This window comes from Balaenoptera ricei, chromosome 4 (genome assembly GCF_028023285.1).
Source record: "Balaenoptera ricei isolate mBalRic1 chromosome 4, mBalRic1.hap2, whole genome shotgun sequence".
Classification (NCBI taxonomy): domain Eukaryota; kingdom Metazoa; phylum Chordata; class Mammalia; order Artiodactyla; family Balaenopteridae; genus Balaenoptera; species Balaenoptera ricei.
Genome location: NC_082642.1, coordinates 65041211 through 65061497, shown reverse-complemented (window position 1 = coordinate 65061497; position 20287 = coordinate 65041211). Strand labels below are relative to the sequence as shown.

At 47.3% G+C, this 20287-nt stretch overlaps 1 protein-coding gene across 3 annotated transcripts in view; it reads right to left on the bottom strand.

Moving 5' to 3' along the window:
- Positions 1–19391, bottom strand: part of GPR160 (G protein-coupled receptor 160) — a 54321-nt gene extending 34930 nt beyond the window's left edge. The window contains exons 1-2 of one of the 3 annotated variants that reach the window (XM_059921994.1): positions 7673–7968; positions 6807–6947 (exon numbers count right to left, since the gene is read on the bottom strand). The gene's annotated coding sequence lies outside the window, so the exon portion shown is untranslated. Of the gene's footprint in view, positions 1–6806; positions 6948–7672; positions 7969–19323 lie in introns of those variants that run through there. The other 2 variants (XM_059921996.1, XM_059921995.1) reach the window with 2 other exon arrangements.
- Positions 19392–20287: the final 896 nt, after the last annotated feature.

Sequence of the window (20287 nt, the reverse complement as noted above, 5' to 3'; positions counted from 1 at the left end):
AAAAACAAGTGTGGGGCCCGACAGGAACAGCAGATTCAGGACTAGTAAGTGAGGCTGTCATTTCAGGCCTCCACGAACTCCCCGTCCTGCCTGCGCCTGCCGCTGGAAGGCAAGCTAAAACATGCAGACACACCCTGAAGGAAGCTGCAGCCTGGTCAGTGGACTCAGGACTCAGGCCAGGAGGAAGAAATGCCACCATCACAGGCAGCTACCCACCCTTCAGGTAACTTCCCTCTCACTCCCCAATCCCCCTGGGAGTCACACCTTAGAATCTGCTCTAAGCTGGGCCTTGACGTGTGTGATGATGAACAAGGCGTGATTGCTGCTCCCCAGAGAATCTGTCTAGAGACCACACTACCCAGTGCCCGGGAGGGTATATGTCAGGGTACTTCCTATACTCCTCCTGCATTTTAAAGAGTGTTTAGAATGTTCATGCCTTTTGATCCAGTATCTCCACTCCAGGAATTCATCATAAGGGAATAATCAGAGCTGAAGGAAGTAATTACGGCCTGAGCAGCTCACTTCAGCATACTTATAATAGCCTCCAGAACACTCTCCCACCCCAAAAGGATCAGAACAATTTAAATGCCTCACAGTAAGGAAGTAGTCAAATGATTTATGACAGTCATAAGAAGGATACTATCTGTAGCCATGAAAGACAAGCTCTTCAGAAAGATTAAAGAACGAGAAAATGCTGACAATACAATGTAAGATGACAGAATTGAGATAAAAGCTGTACATATCAGGGTTTCTCACGGGAGAGATACTGTAAAGGAATTCCTCATGCCTCCCAGAGATTCTGCTGAACCCTGAGAATCAGTGTAACCGAGAGGAGTGAGCTGTCATCCTCAGACAGTCTAACGGTAGGGGCTGGGAGGCTGAAAACCAGTGGTACATAGAGTATTATTCCCATATTGGGTAAACCCGAAAAATGTATGAATATACACAGATCAGAGGTAATTAATGCCAGGCCACCTGTGACTGGTAAGGTCATGGCCTTGCAGACCAATACTTCTGAAGCTCGAACGTGGATCTCGTTAAAAGCTGGATTCTGATTCACTGTGTCTGGGGTGGGCCTGAGCTTCTGCACTTCTAACAAGCACCCATTGCTGCTGGTCCGCAGGACACACGGGATTAGCAGGCCGCAGAGGCAAGGACAGCAATGGGAAATGGCAGGGGCTGTGGAGGGAAACCCCGTCCAGAACAGTCAGAAGGGAGCAGCTCTGTGGGCTGTGAGCTGGGGTGGCGAGGGCCATGAAGGCAGTTCAGCATCTCAGTGGAACACCTGGCTGGGAGCGGAGGAGGAGAAAAAAAAGGAGGAGGAAGGCAACAGTTCCATGAAGGAGGAGGAGGGAGCCCACCAGCCCAGTGCCCCGCCTCCCCCTGAGCCCCGCTGGCACCTCCGTGAATGGGTCTGGGCAGGAGCTGTCAGCCGGGCGACCTCTGCCTCGGCTGCTGGCGGGGGACTCTGGGGGGGAGGGGCTACCCCTCTGTTCAGCCTCCCTGGACACAGGGATGCTTTCAGCTTCCCAAGAACACCTCAGCTCTCACTGTCCCCCCTCCCCTCCCCAGATGTCACCACTCCCCATGACTCCTTAAGGGCGTAAGGAATACGAACACAGGTTACTTCTCTGCTAAAGTAGAACGCACAGCCCACTCCTCTGTTCCCACTTCTGGGCTCACCTCTGGCCTGAAGCTCAGTTCACTTGTGTACCTCTCCTGACAGAGAGCAAAAGGCAAGAGAAACAGATGCAAACAAATAACCCCGCGCCACTGGTCAAAGATCAAATTGGACAGCCCTGTTAAAAGTACAAAATGCTCTGCAAATACAGGTTAACAGCACCTCTCTTATTTCTCCAAGTTAAAGGTAAACCCCCTGGGGTACCTGGTCTTTGATTTCGCCACTAAAGGGCAGGTCGGACACCGTACTTCACGGGGCCTGGGTCAGGACTTCGTATTTCTGTTAGCTCCTGCCAGCCTGCCTGTGAGGAGGGCACGTCCCCAGCCGACAGAAGCGGCACCGGAGAGGACTCAGGGGCCGCGAGCCCTGCCGCCGAGACAGGGGCATCTGCCCCATCTGCCGCCCCCCCTCCATCAGGGGCAGGCCGGGGACCCATCTCCCTTCCAGGGTCACCGCGCATTTCAATCCCCAGACGACAGGGCCAAGCCCCAGTTCCCGGCCCGTCCTCGCCATCAGTTCCAAAGCTGCGCCTCTAGCAAAGCCCCTGCTGGCACCCGTCACGGAGGGCGCTTCCTCAGGCCACGAGGCAGGCCGGGCTGCCTCTGAAAACAGGCAGGTCAGAGCTGGACAGCGTTTCTACCCTGCAGCCTGCCTTCTAAAATTCTCGCGGGGGGGGGATCCCCCAAATAAAGGCAAAAGCGAAGGAAGGCAGGGCTCCAGCGACGGCAATAGCAACGCTCAGGGAACCCCTACTCCGCGCCGGGCCCTCCGCGCGCCGCTTCGTCCTCGCAGCCCTGTGAGGTAGGTGTGAGCAGGACTTCCATTTGACACGGGAGAAAACTGAAGGGCAGAGTGGTTAGGAAAACAGGTCAAGGTCACACAGCGAGGTGGTGGGAGAACCAGGAAGACATCAGCCGCCTGGCGAGGGTCCACGCTCAGGGGCGCCACGCTTCACCCGTGTTTGCCGCGGCCGGTCATCAGCCTAGTCCCCTTGCGGGCCGCCTGTTTGACCAGGGAGTAGTCATCAGCTACCCGAGAGCGCGCCCACACCCCTGAGCCCCAGAGCGCCCCAGAAAGGCCCCGACCATCCCGCCGGCCTGGCCCTTCGGAAAGCCCTCAGCCTCTAGCGTCCTTCTTCCAACCACACAAGGCAGCCCGCCTGCAGCGCCCCCCACCCCGTGCCACGTCGCTTCTCACACTGGGGTACGCACACACCTAGACCGACAGCTCTAGTGACAAAGGTCTCAAAACAACACCTGACGTTACCTCAAAACCGCACGGCAAGGTTCCATCTGCACTTCCTCCTCTCCGCCTCCGCCTCACCCATGCCCACACCTCCACACAGAAGCCACGAGGACTCAGGACTCGGGGAGAGGAAACAAAGACCTAAACAGCAGCCTCCACTGCAACGGAACTCCACAGACAGGCAGAGGCGGGAACATCTGTCCCACGGCCCTTAAGTGAAAGTTTCAAGATGAGGAATCAGGCCACTCTTGGACTTGCACCCCAGGAACCTCTCAAAGGCTGGACTAGGGCGCCTCAGTCCCTCCTGCCTGCGGAGCTTTCCGACGGGGCCATGCCTCAGTGGTGTGTAGGACAGATCTGTCACCAGCTGGAGAGGGGCGGGCAGAGGAGGGGGAGGGGAGTAACTTCTGGGCCCCTCAGAGCAGAGAGCCAGGGCACAAGCTCAGGATCCCTCTGGATCCCGAAGTAAGGCTGCTTAAAGACGGAGGGTTTCTTGGTGGCCCACCCCTACAGGACCCTGGGGAACCCCCCAGGTACACAAGACCCATCTTCCTACTCACAAAGAGTCAGTGGTTTGGGGTTTGGGAGGCACTCCTTTTCTCTGCTGCAGCGTACCCACACATGTACTCCATTTTTATTGTACTGCAGGGGTAGTAAGCTCTAAAGTTCTATGTAAATGAGTAACACAGACAGGGTGTGAGAAAAATGATGACATACCTTGTATTTTCTGTCATAGAATCACTGCAGAGTAAACACAAGAGTCTTCATTCTCTCAAAGGAATATGCTCTTTCCCTTTTTCTTGGGACAAGAGCCCTCAAGCTCTCTTGGGTTATTCCATTTTGGGGAGATGCACACGTAGGAAGACCTCCTACTGTAAGAAACAATGGTGCAAGTGCGATGGTCCCCTGTCTCAAAGATGGGGACCACTATAGGGAGTGGTGGGGACCAGGGGAAAATGGAGTACACTACCCTTCTCTAGAGAGAAGCCTGCTCCAGTACCGCCTTCAGGAATTCTTGGGGGCAGAATATTTGAAATCTCCCAATTGTCAACATTGGCTCAGCTTTGTCTTTGATTTTCCCAAACTCTGCGCTGGCCTGATAAAACATCCTTGTTGGCTGAATGTGGCACATGGCCCCAGTTTGTAACCAGGGAAGTTGAGGGTGGCAAAAAGATAGCTTGCCTAAACTAACTAAAGAACTCTTGGGTATGGTAGCTCTGCTGTCTGCTAGAGTTTGGACCAGCACAGAGGCTGGAAATAACGTAAACTCTAAGGTCCAACAGATCTGAATTTGAATCCTGGCTCTATTTTTACTAGCTGCCAGACCTCAAGTGAACTACTAACCTCTCTTAGCTACAATTTCATCCACAAAATGGGTTGAAAATACCCAATTTAGAGAGCTTTGTGAGAATTAAAAACATGTGTGTGAAGTTGACTTGAACTCTTAATGGATGTTAAATTTCCTTCCCCCATATCTCCAAAGAAACCACCTGGCAAGCCTTCGCTTCTTTAGATTTTCAAAGTTCTCATCTGCTAAAAACTAAAATAATCCTCCAGCACTGCTGCTGAACCCCACAGGATGGGATGAAGTGATGTAGATGAGAGCAGAGTGCTTACAAATTAGAAGAGGATTATTGACTGGATTGCCAACGCCCTTTCCTCTCATTTCCAGGCCAACAAAGCAGTATGTAATTTGCTTTTCTAACGTGTTTATACCCTTCCATAACATGATGTGGGAGAAGACGGTGTCACATCTGTGGTAATTCCTTAAAATGGCTATTAACAATCAACTCTCCAGAGCCCACCCAAATCTACCATCCTCTCACAGAGGAGAGCAAACATGAGGTCACTGCCTGTTCACTTAAGAGCCTGGCAAGTTTCTTTCCTCTCTCCATGTTCTTGTCTCAGAGAACGAGGTAGAAAATAAAGTCACTTAACAGTTGCATCTTTCTGTGATTCACACAAAGAAAACTGTCACAAGCCAAACAATTTCACTTAAGTACCATCATGAATTCACTATGATATTTTCCAACAGTAAGGGGATTTTTGTTGGTTCTCTCATTTTCCCATGCACTATGAGGAAACCAGGACATGCTTTGGCGTTTCCTCAACTGAATCTGACTTAAAGCATCTTTACAACTTTTTTTATTCTAGTGAATCTACATGGGCAAGGTCTAGGCTGAGGGGATTCATCTAACACTTCAACTTTCAGCTATCACTGATATAATTTACTTGACTTGTTTTCTCTTAAAAGCAAGGAGGCATTAAAATCAGTTCCATGGTATCTACTAAGAAATGTGGGTTTATCTTTCAGGACTATGCCTCCCTTTCCTCCCTCTATTGAACTTTAATAGCTCCCTCATAAGATCATCACTTTTCCAAATTACTAATCAGGCATGATAGAATGAGTAGGAATTATAAGATAAATCCAGAGGGGGCAAAAATAAGCAAGTTGGATGAATGTATAGATATAAGTTCCCAGGTCCCTCCTCTTGAAAGCAGGGTTCTTGGAAAAGAATGCACAGAAATTTCAGGAGCCAGTTCTTTGCTAAATATTTACACTGCATGATACCTGAAACAAACAAGGTAAGGACAGGAAACAGGCCACACACACAGATAAGATCTCTCTCGGGTAATAAGTAGAGCTCCACTCACCTTGTGATTCGTTTTCATAATGTTGACTTTGTATTGATGTATACAGTGCTTCCAAAAGTGTACACAAAACCTAAGTGTGTACAGGAGTGTTCACTACTCTGAGCTCTGTTTTTTGATGAGCATAACTTAGAAAGGATTTGGGCAGTTCAGAAAAATTGCTAACACATTTTACACAACCTGTCCATTTGGAGACAACTCAACCCCTATGCTCGCTAATACCCTTTGTATAAAAAAAAGCTGACCCAGCATCCACCTGCATCAACTTGATCCTCTCAGCTTTGTCACACTCAGCAAATACTCTATGCCTTCGCAACAAAATAAAGCGGCACCCCTGGGAGGGAGAAAAAGACTTGTTATGAGTCTGCAGAGGCAGCCTTTATACCCAGCTAACAAAGAGTGAGGATCTGTGGAAGGCTTTGAATCTAGAACCACTAGTGTTACCTTCCAAATCTACCTTCTGCAAAAAAGCTCCACAAGTGGTGTTAACGTTGAAAGGAAAATGCCAAACATACAAAAGCAGAGTCAAGAGTACAAGGCAGTCCATACCCCCATACCCTTCATCCATCTTCAACTATTAACAATTCATGGCCAATCTCCCTTCACCTTGTTCCCCCTCACTTCTCCACTAGCAGCCCTCCCCAAAACTGGCTTATTTTGAAGCAAATCCTCAACCTGTATTTCAAGTTTAGAATGTATTTCTAACAGATAAGGGTTTAAAAAAAACCCTAATCATGATACAGTTACCAAAAGTAACTAAACAAAACTAATATTCTTAATACTAAAAAACAACCAGTACAAATTACCTCTATTGGCACAACTTTAAAAAAAACTATTTTCATCAAATCAGGACCCAACCAAGGTTTACACATAGCATTGCCGCCTTCTGTCTCTTAAATAGTTTTTAAACCACAGGTTCCCTCTATCCCTGTGATTCTCATAGCAGCCAGGCGGATCCTCACCTGCAATGCCCAACAATTCTGTTCTAGAGATAACCACAAAGAAACTCCAGTCTTAGGGGCTGTCAAGAAAAAATGTGTATGTTAGTCGTTTTATAGTTAAAGAAGTTTAAAAGTAACCTGAAAAGCACAAACGAAATTGATCTGACTTGAAGCCATGAACAATTCTGAGATCCAAACACTCATTCAAGTGTCCTTTGCAATTCTGGTCTGTGGTGGATTTATCTCCGGGGTTTGAGCGACCCCCCCGCCCCCGCCCCGGCCCTTACCCGAGTCATTTGCACAAGCAAAGCAATGGGGCGAAGCAAGTGCGTTTCCTCCCAGCTGGACCTTCCTCCGCAAGCCGGGTCCTCGCGGTCGCCTCCGGAATGCGGGGGGCGGGGGACCCTGCTGCCACCTCCCGAGGCCACCTGCCCAGGTGAAAAGAGGAGTTTCATTGAGCCAACAAGTTCCGGAGGGCGGTCCCAAGTTATTTAGAGAGAATTTTGAGCCATCCAGGCTGGGCACAGAGGAACCACCCAGAACGCCACGGTCTCAGAGAACAACCAACCTGAAAAGCCCTCGGGCTTAATCCCAATGCCCGGCGCAGGCGGGGGCACCGTCCCCAACGCCCGAGGGCCAAGAGAGGGGACGCAAAGTCCGCCCCAACGAATACACGAGCATGTGTGTCCATGACTGTATGCCCACCTGTGTGTGCCAGGAAGGAAAGTTGCACACACTGTTTCTAAAACATCACCTGTTTTACAATGTTTAATAGCTCTCTCCCCTGGAAAGGGGGTGCGAGTGTCTGGATGTGAGTATACACCCAACCTAGGCCACCGGTTCCATCCCCGCACCCCACCCCCGGGTCCAAACCCGGGACGGAACCATGGCGCGAAGGCTACGATCACCCCCCAGCCGGAGCGCAGCGTCCTCGGCTTTCACTCCAGGGCCACCACCCACTCCAGGATCTCTGAAGTAATAGAGAACCCCAGCCCCTGAATCCCCGGGAGTGAAATTCCTCTCCCTCCCCGACGCGCAGAGCACAGCCAGGGAAGCGGGGAGCGGCGCGGTGCCATCGGCCTCCTCCCCCCCGGAGCCCCGGGTGGGGAGGGAAGCAGCGGCAAGACGCCAGGCACGGGTCCCCGCAACTCACCCGAGGCGCGGCGGCTCCCAGCTCCTGGCTCGCGCTCCGCGTCCGCGGCGCTGGGCGCCCAAACAGACCCGCGGCGAGCTCGCCGCCCGGGCACCTGCCGCGCCCGGCCCCAGGTGACCGGGGACAGGCCGGGGCTGAGAGCACGGCCCCGGGGACCCCGCAGCAACCCCGTGGCGGCCCCGCGCGCTGCTACCAGGAAGTGCGGATGCAATCCTTTGAGCGCGCACGCCCCGTCGCGACCCCAGCGGGAGACTGGCCGGAGGGCGCCGCCTGCGGGCGGGGCGGCGAGAGGCGTCCAGGCCGCCACCCAGGCGCGCGGGAGAGGGGCCGGAGTCGAGGCTAGCACAGGGGACGCCCCGAGGGTGTAGGATGGAAGATGAGAGCCCCCCGCCCCCCCTTTTGCGTGCCGGGCCTTCAGATACTCCCACCCCCAGCCCTGCCCAAGGAGCTCCCATCTCCTCAGCAGGGTGGGCACGGGGCCATTGAAGTTTCCTCCAGATGAGGGTATACATAGGGCGACAGAACATGATATAAACAACCACCTGTAATGCACTATGAATTCACATTTAAAATAAAAATCCGCAAATTGCATATTTGGAAATAGCACACTTATACTGCATTGCCTTTCTTTGTGTCAACATTACTAATTTGTTATATTCAACAGGTATTTGTTGAGCACCTACGACTTGCCAATCATTTAAACATTTAAAATATAGCGCAGGGAACTCCCTGGAAGTCCAGTGGTTAGGACTCTGCGCTTCCACTACAAGGGCCACGGGTTCGATCCCCGGTTGGGTAAATAAGTGCCGCATGCCCAGCGGCGCGGCCAAAAACAAGAAAGAAGAAAAGAAAAACCCAGCACAGTTTCCTCCTCCTCCTTTTCCTGAAGAGGGTTCAATAAGTGGAGTGGGCTGGCCCTTTCTTAACCTCCCAGAAAGCTTTTACTGGTCTTGCAAGGAACTTAGCAACAGCCTGCCCAAAGGTGCAGTAAGAACTGAACCGTGATAGAAATAAGTGTGGGCTGCTAGAGGGCTTGAGGAGCCGCTTGACCCAACCTGGGGAGGTCAGAGAGGAATTTCTGGAGAAGGGGACATGTGTGCTGAGTCCTGAAGGACTACAGGATTCACCAGGATGTGAAGTGTTTCAGCCAAGATTCCACTGTGAGCAAAGCCAGGAGCCAAAAGCTGGCCAGAGAGTGCATGTTCTGACAGAGGAAGAGCAAGTGAGTCAGTATAGCTGAGAAGAAGAGGATGTGAACTGAGTTAGAGCAGGGGGTGTGGGGACCAGATCATGTTCCTATCAAAAATAACAGCTGCTGACATGTATACACTGACGTGTATAAAATGGATGACTAATAAGAACCTGCTGTATAAAAAATAATAATAATAACAGCTGCCGTCTATGGAGTGTAGAGCATAAAACAGGAACTGGACATGCATCACTTCAAACTATATGGTAGGGTTATTACTCCCCTTTAAAGAAGAGGAAAACGAGGACCAGGAATGTGAGGTGTCTTGCTACTGACAGGGCTGGAGGAGGTGACTCTGAGGAGACAGGCTGCACTTTTAATGGCTCTTTCCAGGCCAATCCAGGAGGCTGAATTATCTTCAAATGTTCTCAGCAGCCTCAAGTATCCCCAGGTGCCCACTGCTGTCTCTCCGTTCCAAAGCCTGTGTCAACAACTGCCCTCAGACCCCCGCCCGTCTAGAACAGATGCCAGAGTATACGGCTGTGTACACCAGACTCTTTCCCAAGGGGAACTCGGTTTCAGGGGCTGGTGGAGGGACTGTGGAAGAGCCCTTTCTTGTTCCCTAATAGCCATTCTCTCCTTCTTCCATAATAATAGAACTGAAGCTGAGCCCAAGCCTGCTTAGAACAAAGACTACATTTCCCTTCCTCTCTTGCAGCAAAATATCAACACATCAACAGTGGTGCCCAGAGCCCCTAGAATCCATTTGATCCAGCAGTACTTCTGAGGCAGCTGTTTCCTCCCCAACATCTTTGATCTGTCAGATATTTTTCATGGGGCAGACACTGCTTACTGTCTCCTCAATATCCAATCCCCCTTCTTCCTTTCGAAGAGAACTCGGATTTTGTTCCAGGAGGCTATGCGCCGGGCTGAAATGCTCACCTTCCCAGAAGTCCTTGCGGGGCAGTCACATGGCTCGACTGCTGAGGTGGAGGGGGAAGTTAGTTGCTTAGAGAGTCCTGAGAAGGTTTTTGCTTTCCTGAAGCGGTCACCACCGCTTTTCTCCTCCTGTTTTATTCTGGCTGTGAGGTTGCTGTGAGCTTGGAGGGCGAGCAACCATTTGATGACCACAGGACGACGCACAAGAGAAAAGGAGGAAAAGCACCTGCTGCAGACTGCTGAGCTCCAGACTTCTTATTACATGAGAAAAATAATCCCCTTACTTTTTTTTTTAATATAAATTTATTTATTTTATTTATTTTTGGCTGCGTTGGGTCTTCGTTGCTGCGCCTGGGCTTTTTCTAGTTGTGGTGAGCAGGGGCTACTCTTCGTTGTGGTGCGCGGGCTTCTCATTGCGGTGGCTTCTCCTGTTGAAGAGCATGGGCTCTAGGCTCATGGGCGTCAGTAATTGTGTGGTGTGGGCTTCAGTAGTTGTGGTGCACAGGCTTACTTGCTCCGCGGCATGTGCGATCTTCCCGGACCAGGGATCCAGCCCTTGTCCCCTGCATTGGCAGGTGGATTCTTAACCACTGCACCACCAGGGAAGTCCCCCCTTACTTGTTTAAAGCACTGTCGGTTAAGGTTTGTTGCAAACAGTTGAATGCAATCCTAATGGATACGCTATTCTTTCCAAAGAAAAGCCTCAAAAATCAATCCGCCAACCCTACCTAATACAGTGTGATAGCAGAAAGAGGGTGGGATTTGGCATGAGACAATCTATGAGTTTCAGCTCTTCCACTTATTTAGCTAATGACCTTGGGCAATTTTGTAAAATTAGATTACGTATTGTAAAATTAGAAATTGTCATCAAAATACAAGGCATAGTGCTTCCTGGCATATGGTGAGTGATTAATAAATGATCAGTTTAGAGCCTCCACCAAATGGATGTCTGGCCAATATGTAGATTCAGAATCATATATCTACTTACCAGTTTCACCCCTTAGACAAATCTTTTGTCTATTCAGCTCTTAGATGCTTTGTAATAGCAAAGTCAATCTTAAAGTTTCAGTAAAAACCAGCCCTTGCCTAGCATCTGGTTTCCTCATCTCCTAGACAATATACACTCTACCAAAAATTTTTAAAAGGAAAAGAATAGAAGCATAGACTTTGTAGTGACCAGCCAGGAATTACTGGTACACTAGTTTAGCAGGTACATATGCATATTTCTGTTTGACTCTCTTTTTTTAAATAAGAAACTCTAATTTCAATGCTTTGAGGTTTGTATTTTTAATTACCAAGCAAGATGTTTTAATGGTCCAAAAAATATGCATTTGTTGAAACTACAACTTATCCCTTTATGCTGAAATTGAATAACATTAAAAATTACTATCATTCACTTTGGCTTTTAATTTTTTTTTTAATTTATTTATTTTTGTCCGCGTTGGGTCTTTTGTTGCTGCGCGTGGGCTTTCTCTAGTTGCAGCAAGCGGGGTCTACTCTTCGTTGCCGTGCTTGGGCTTCTCATTGCGGTGGCTTCTCTTGTTGCGGAGCACGGGCTCCAGGCGCCCGGGCTTCAGCAGTTGTGCCTCATGGGCTCCAGAGCGCAGGCTCAGTAGTTGTGGTGCATGGGCCCAGTTGTTCTGCGGCATGTGGGATCCTCCTGGACCTGGGATCGAACCGGTGTCCCCTGCATTGGCAGGTTGACTCCTAACCACTGCGCCACCAGGGAAGCCCTTGGCTTTTAATTTTAAAAATAATACATTCTTTCAATCACTACAGAAGTTTTTAAGTTAAAAAAAAAAAGTACCATAATTTATTTAACCTGCCTTCTGTTAATGGACATTTAGGTTATCTCTAGTTTATCTCAGTTACAAATGACATTGCCTTGAACATCTTTGACCCTACACTTTTGCGCATTTGTGTAATCTGACCACATCTCCCCACTTCACAGCTTGCTCCCCAGGTCCAAGCCCCGATCCATCTCTTGACTGGATTGTTGGAATAGCCTCCTGAATGGTTCCCGTTTTTGTCCATGTCCTCCTTCAACCCATCTGCAACGCAGCAGCTGGAATAGTCTTTTTTTTTTTTGGCCGCGCTGCACGACTTGCGGGATCTTAGTTCCTCGACCAGGGATTGACCCACAGCAGTGAAAGTGCGGAGTCCTAACCACCAGACCGCCAGGGAATTCCCTGGAATAGTCATTTTAGAATGTAGGTCAGATGTTGTCCCTCTCTGGTCAAAAGTTTCCAGTGGCTTCCCTCTCATTCAGAGTCAAAGTCAAAGTCCTTCATATACCCTGAGAAAACCATAATTCAAAAAGAGTCATGTAGCAAAATGTTCATTGCAGCTCTATTTACAATAACCAGGACATGGAAGCAACCTAAGTGTCCATCAACAGATGAATGGATAAAGAAGATGTGGCACATATATACAATGGAATATTACTCAGCCATAAAAAGGAATGAAACTGAGTTATTTGTAGTGAGGTGGATGGACCTAGAGTCTGTCATACAGAGTGAAGTAAATCAGAAAGAGAAAAACAAATACCATATGCTAACACATATATGTGGAATCTAAACAAAGAGAAAGAAAATAAAATGGTCAGAAGAACCTAGGGTCAAGACGGGAATAAAGATGCAGACCTACTAGAGAATGGACTTGAGGACACGGGGAGGGGGAAGGTAAGCTGGGACAAAGTGAGAGAGTGGCATGGACATATATACACTACCAAACATAAAATAGATAGCTAGTGGGAAGCAGCCGCATAGCACAGGGAGATCAGCTCGGTGCTTTGTGACCACCTAGAGGGGTGGGATAGGGAGTGTGGGAGGGAGGGAGATGTAAGAGGGAAGAGATATGGGGACATATGTATATGTATAACTGATTCACTTTGTTATAAAGCAGAAACTAACACACCACTGTAAAGCAATTATACTCCAATAAAGATGTTAAAAAAAACCCACAAAACCAAAGTCCTTACAATGGCCTATAGAGCTACACTGTCGGCCCCCATTGCCGTTACCTCTCTGTACCATCCCCTTCCATACTCCCCTCTCTGCTACAGCCAGATCAGGAGCTTCCTTGGTGGTTTGTTTTTCTGTTTTAATATGCCAGGTAGACTTCTGCCTCAGGGCCTTTACACTTGCTATCTCTTTTTGGAACTCTCTTCCTCCAAATAACACATGACTTAATCCTTCACCTTTTTCAGGTCTTTACTTATTTTTGTTTTTAATAGTTAACAATTATGGAGAGGTTAACATGGAGAGGCATCTGGTCCTAAGTGTTTTACATGTATTACTTCATTTAATCATTACAACCACCCTAAATTTTATGATCCCCATTTTATAGATGAGGAACTTGAGGCACAGAGAGATGAAAGAATTTGTCCAAGACACACAGCTCGTAAAGAACAGAACCAGGATTTGAGTATTCAAAGCCACTACACTTTACCATACTTGTGGTAAACGGAGAACCTCTCAGGAGCTGCTAACATCCTTTCTGCTCAAGAATCTTGCTCAAGCAGGGCTTCCCTGGCGGCACAGTGGTTGAGAGTCTGCCTGCCAATGCAAGAGACACGGGTTCGAGCCCTGGTCTGGGAAGATCCCACATGCTGCGGAGCAACTGGGCCCGTGAGCCACAACTACTGAGCCTGCGCGTCTGGAGCCTGTGCCCCGCAACAAGAGAGGCCGCGATAGTGAGAGGCCCGCGCACCGCGATGAAGAGTGGCCCCCACTTGCCACAACTAGAGAAAGCCCTCGCACAGAAAAACGAAGACCCAACACAGCCATAAATAAATAAATAAATAAATAAAAATTAAAAATGACTAATACTCTTAAAAAAAAAAAAAAAAAAAGAATCTTGCTCAAGATCTGAAGAGCCACATTTCTTGGTAGCCTGGGTTTTGGAGGTTGTAGTTATTTCCTTGCTTATATAGATGGACTTGTCTAAGCTTTTATTGTTGTTTTCTCTCGTTCATTTCAGTATATTTCCTGGAGAAGCCCAGCATTACACACTGTACTTCAACTTTACCAGAAATCTTTAGTAGCATTATTTTCAAGAAAATTGCAAAGTAGCTACTGACTCCCCTACCCTGGGCCCTGTCCAATTCAGTAGCCACTAGTCACTTATGACTATGAATTAAGTCCTTAAAATATTAGTAGTCCAAATTGAGATATGCTGGAACTATAAAATACACATTGTATTTCAAAGACTTAGCACAAAAGAAAGAATGTAAAATATCTGGATAATAATTGTTTATATTGATAACCTTGTTGGAATGATAATATTTTATATACACTAGGTTAAATGAAATATAATATTAAAATTAATTTCATTTGTTTCTTCTTTTTATAAGGTGGCTACTAAAAAAATGTAAAATTAATACGTGTGGCTCACATTATATTTCGATTGGGCATTGCTGCTCTAGGGTTTCCTTTCCTACAGCTATGGTTTAGGCAAGCAGGGGGAGGGCAGCATAGACGCACAAAAAAGTGATTTAATTATACTGGCGGAGAACTTGCTGAGAGGGAAACAAAAGGCAGAGGTAGTATGCTCGAGACACAGGACAGACCCATCACATTCCCTCAAAACTTTCCCCATGTGGGCGCTTTGCTTGCCTGTGCCAATGCCGGCCGTAGTCCATGCTAGTCCTCCTGTCTTTTCTGTGGTCAAACCACACAGCCTATTCTTTCTGGTTCCTGTGTCCCCAGGGACCTTGCTAACCAAGTCATAGTTATTTATTCTATTGATTCCATATATTCTTTACCAACAGAACACAACATTCAAAATATCCCCAAACATGTTAGCTTCAAAGTAAAACCGGGGTGGGGGAGGGGAGGGGGTAGAAGTCGATGGCAATATAAATGAAACAGATTGGCTATGAGTTGATCATTGTGGAAGCAAGGAGATGGGTACATGGGGGTTTGTTGTTACACTATTTGGTCTACTTTGGTATATGACTGAAATTTTCCTTAATAAAAAGTTGAAAACAAATTCCCAAATATGCATAATTAATACAAAATCTCTTTTCATGGTTCAGGGTCCACACATGCAATTTACCCTAACAATTTCTCCCTTTTAAAATGTAATAAATTTCCTTTTGGTTGGAAACCATCTGCAGGAGGTAAGCAGACAAGATACGGTGTACAATGAAGGGAGCAATGCAGAGCTTTCAGTTTGGCTGAGAAGACAGACTAAGTTCATGGCAGGCAATAGCTTCACAACTTGAAAGTTTCCTGTTTATATTTTTTAAAGGAAATCTTTGGTACAAAGTCCAGATTCAGTGGCTAGTGCCTTGGGCCCAGGTTCCTGATAAGGAACCTGGCCTTATCAGTAACAGGTTTTACAACAGCTGCTGTTTTCCCATGAAAGTGTGCCCACATCGCTTCTGAAACCAGGACATCAAGTGGAAAGCACTGATGAATTGGAAAGCGTTCTTTACTGTATGTTTCCTGCAGCACCACTCAGCCCCAGCATAGAGTGTAGGGGTGTTCCCTCTGAAGTTAGACTCCCCGGTTTCAAATCCTGGGTGACTGAGGGTTGCCTAAGTTTTTAATGCCTTGGTGGTTTTTAAGGTAAATCTGTAAAATGGGAATAATAAGGCATATCTCAAAGGGTGTTGTAAGGATTAAATGAAATCATGTGTGAAATAATGCTTTATACCATACCTGGCCCAAAGGAAGGACCCAGTAAATGGTAGCTGTTGTTTTTACAGGAAACTCCTGTTTATTCTTAGCTGTTTGACACTTTACAAATTGTCTAACTAATTAAATATTCTGGTTCCTATATATAAAACATGAGAAATTACCAATTTTTAAATAGTTAAATGACTGTCTTTTCCACTAGACTCGGCTCTCTGAGGGTAGGATCCATGTATTATTCAGTTTGAACCCTCAGTGTCTAGCATAATGCAGCTCATAATCTTTGAAAGACATAACATTGAATATAACAAAATACACTTACAATTTAAGGTCTAAGCATTGCTCTTACGGTTATAAAATGTTTAGGACACTGGTTTATAAGCAATTTATAACATGAAGTGGATGTGGCTTTTGTGTTTACTTTTCTTGGGGACCTCATTCAACAAATATTTATTGAGTGCCTCCTGTAAGGAAGGGATCGTGTGCCAGGTGCCTCATTAAGGAAGAAGGCAGACACAACTCTTATGCCCGGAATTCATTTTTAACAGGGGAGACACCTTTGCATGACCACTTACAAAATTACGTATGTATAATTGGAGGAGAAGCACAGGGGACTGAGAGAGCAGACAAGGGGGCACTGAGCCTTAGCGTGGGGACCTCTTGAGAAGTGATGTGCAGGGTGATGGCAGAGCAGGAGTAGCTGAAGCTGAGCAAAGAGGGTGAAAGAGGATAAAGAATGGACTTTCTGGGCCCTGAATACAGTCCAGCCTGAAGGCCTCAGGGTCATAAGGAGACAACATAAAATGCTGGAGGAACTGAGAGAGGCTAGTATGACTGGGTCTGAGGAGGGGGAATAGCAAATTGTGATCTGAATTTGGAGGAGTCAGCAGGGATCAGATCATGGCAGTTCACTGGAAGATTTAGAATTTCCTTCTGAATGCATGAAAAGATCCTCCCTAAAAGCTATGACTTCTGGAATTCGCTTCAAATAACCCAAGAACATTGGAGAAAGTAGGTGGGGTATATATGAAATGAAATTGGCCATTCATTGATTTGTTGAAACTGTGTGATGGGTATATGGAAGTTTATTATACTCTATTTTTGTGAATATTTAAATTTTTCTATAATTAAAAAAAAAAAAAAGACATCCCTCCAGCTACAATAAAGAGAAAGGATTAAGAACAGATGTGAGGAGACCTGACTTTGCTATAGACCAGGTGAAAAAGAAGACAGTCTTGAACTAAGGTGGTAGCAGTAGGATTTGAGGGAAGTGAATAGATTCTAGTGATAATCGAGAACTCTAATAGATGGAGTTTGGTGATTGATTAGATGTGAGGGAGGGAGAGTGGGAGCTATCATGAATGGGTCCTTGTTTTCTGCTTTGGGCAATTAGGTAGAGAAGCTCTCCTGAGGATGAGTTGCCTGCAAAGGGAAGATTCTGGTAGAGTGTTAATATTTCCTCCCATTAACTCCATCTACCTTCTCAAGGTTTAATGTAATTCAACAAACATTTGCTGCATTCCACGTGTTAGGCACTATACTGGGAGGTGTGGAGTGGGGTAAAGAGGAATATGCAATTATAAAAACAATAAGCTACCATTAACTGAGTATCTGTGATGAGAGAGGCATTTTACACACATATCCCATAATCCTCCCAGCATCCCTGCAAAGCAGATATTAGGCCCATTGTACAGATGAGGAAACTGAGGTCTGGAGAGCTTATATAACTTGCCCAAATTCACAGCAGGAGTGAGATGGAAGTCAAGTCAACTTTTTTGGGTCCAAAGCCTGTGGTCTTTCCACTACATAATACTGCCTCATGGGAGTGCTGAAAAGGCAGGTGGAGACGTTCCAAAGACAATTCTATCCACATCACAGTTGTTTTTCTCAGACTTGTACAGTTTCATGATTCAAAGGGATTACAATGCTAATATGCTGCCTGGAAATTAGTGTATGAAAATTCTGAGATAGGTCAAGCCAGTTCATCACCTCCATCATAAAGAATCCACAATGATCTCTTAATCAAGTTCCACTATCTTTTCCCAGATGATATCTTTAGCCCTTTGAATCCAGTTACTAGAATAATGTTCCAGAGTTTTATGTGTTTCTTCCCTGGGGGACGGGACAATTATTGTTTCAAGATGAGCAGCAGGCAAGATATCTAGTACTTTCTCTTCCCTGCTGTGACTTCAGAGACTGTACAAAATGTTTGTCAAATGTTCCTATGCCTGCATTTATTTATTTTTTAAGTCTAGGCAATTATTTAGGCAGCAAAATATATGCAAAAGTTAAGTTTGTTTCAGTGACATAAGGCAAAATGTGGAGCCTTTTTACCTCTTAACTTTTTTTTATTATGGAAAATTTTAAACAGGCCAAAAAATAGAAGATTATAGTGAACCCCCATGTTCCCGTCACCCAGCTTCAACAATGATTAACTCACGGCCACGCTTGTTTCATCCGTACCCACCCACTTCCTCCCACATGCTTGTTCAGAAGCAAATCCCTGACTTGGTATCATTTCATCTGTAGATGTTTCAGTATGTACCTTTAGGAGATAAGAACTCTTTGGGGGCTGAGTGTTTTGTCGAGCATTTCCTGAGACTGGTTTGTGGGAACATTTGCCAAGAAAGGGCTCAGATGTTTTCCAGAAAGCTGCACCGGGAGAGGTGGGGAGCGAGGTCAGAGGAGATGGCTGGTGGGCAGGGAGGCTTCGGGGGAACGCGGGAGCAGCTAGGGCAGCACCGGGGCCCCCTCAGGGAGAGTCACTTCTTCAGCTCTCGGCCTCCACTCTTCATTGTTAGCCCTCTCCATGTTTGGTGAATTTATTGATGTTTCCTCCTGAGTCTTAGTTAGTGTTTTAATGACTCCCATGGGAGAAACTCAACAGAGGTGACAATTCAGTAACTGCCTTTTGAAGTACCTGTCTCATCTGCATTGTCCTTTCTGTATGGCCAGCTTGCTTTAATGGGACCAGTAACATGGCTCTCCAGGAAAGCCGACTGTAAACTCCCTGAGGGTAGAGTCTGGATACACAGTTTTCTCGCCATAGTACCTGGCAGACTGTTTAGCACGTAGTAAGTGCACAGAAAATGGTTCGCCCATAAAGGAAGGGAGGAAGGAAGGCCTGAACAACTAACTGAAAGAATGCCAAAGTTTTAGAAATGGCTAAAGGTGACAATAAACCAAGCAGCAAGAAAAAAAAAAAAGAAAATCTATGGACAGTGTGGTAGGCAGAATCATGGCCCCCTCAAAGGTGTCCACATCCCAATCCCCAGAACCTGGGAATACGTTGCCTTATTCAGCAAGAGGGACTGTGTAGATGTGAAAGGTTAAGGATCTCAAGGTGGGGAGATTATCTTGGATTATCTGGGTGGGCCCCATGTAATCACCAGGGTCCTTAAAAGGAAAGAAGGAGGCAAGAGAGTCAGAGGAGATGTGACAACGGAAGCAGAAGTTGGAGTGAGGTGAGTACTGGCTTTGAAGATGGAGGAGACAGGCAGCCTCTGGAAGCTGGAAAAGGCAAGGAAACAGATGCTCCCCCAGAACCTCCAGAAAACAGCCCTGCTGACCCCTTGATTTTAGCCCCCAAGGCCCATGTCAGACTTCCGACCTCCAGAACTGTGACCTGTTTAGAATATGTTCCTAAGGCAATCCTGTTGTCTCTACATTAAAAACATATTCTGAATCTGCCCCGTTTCCCGTCTCCACGCTGTCCCCTAATGCACACCACCCTCCTCTCCTGTGCTACAGCCTCCTGACCGCAGTCCACTCTCCACAGAGCTGCTGGGGTGAGGGTGAGGCTTTCCACCAGCGCATAGACTCGTCTGCACCTGGCATACAGAGCCCTTCGCCGGCCTCTCCCACCTCACCCATACCACGCTCACCTCACTCACAATGCCGCATTCTGAGCAAAGTTCCTTCCTGCCTGCGGGCCTTGGCACTGCTGGTCCCCTGTCTGGAGCCATTTCCCAGGATCTTTGCGTGACTGGACCCGATTAGGTGTCTATTTAAATGTCACTTCCTCCAAGGGACCTTCCCGAAGCCTGATCTGAAGTACTGGCCTCGCCCTCCTCCTGCTCTCTGTGCAATCTTAATTTCTTCAAGAACACATTGCTCTCTAAAATCATTGTTTGTATGCTTGTTTACTGTCTATTTCACCTCACTGAAAAATAGGCTTCTAAGGGCCTGGGGGCCTTGTCTGTCTTGTACTCGCTGTACCCACAGTTCTTGGAATTGCCTGTCTCATTTGTATTTATCAGCGATTTATATTGACTGAACAATGGACAGATGGATGGATGGATGGATGGATGGATAGATGACTGGCTAGTAGGGCTGAAGGTGGACCAGAGATGAAGATCCTCATGTGACTGGGTAGCCTTTTGAGGGTACCTGATGAGCAAGGAACTCATCATGCACACAATACCTGGGTGGACACTGGTGTCAGGGAGAGTGTTGGATGCGTCCCTGCCAGCGCCGCTCACCTCACCTTCCAGACCAACCTACCGGGTGCCTGGTGTCCCCTTCCTGTAAAAAGAAGGAGATGGCTTATGAAACAGAGTCTGTTGGTGACAACTGACTGAACCGGAGAGAAGGAGGCTCCCAGGGGTGGAGCAGTGACAGCTGGAGCCAGGCAGAAGGGCAGCCAGGGCAAGACCACGTGACATCAGGAGGGCGACGACGGCGGCAGGAACTATGGCAGGAAGGGTGACAGCTGCATAGCAAGGAAGGGATGGGTATAGAGCGTGGGTGGTCCCTGAGCACGGGTGAGGGGTGCAGGGAGCATGTCAGGGTCACAGAAGGACCACTGTGGCCACTGGGGAGCATTTGTGAGCTACCTTAGGGAGTCCC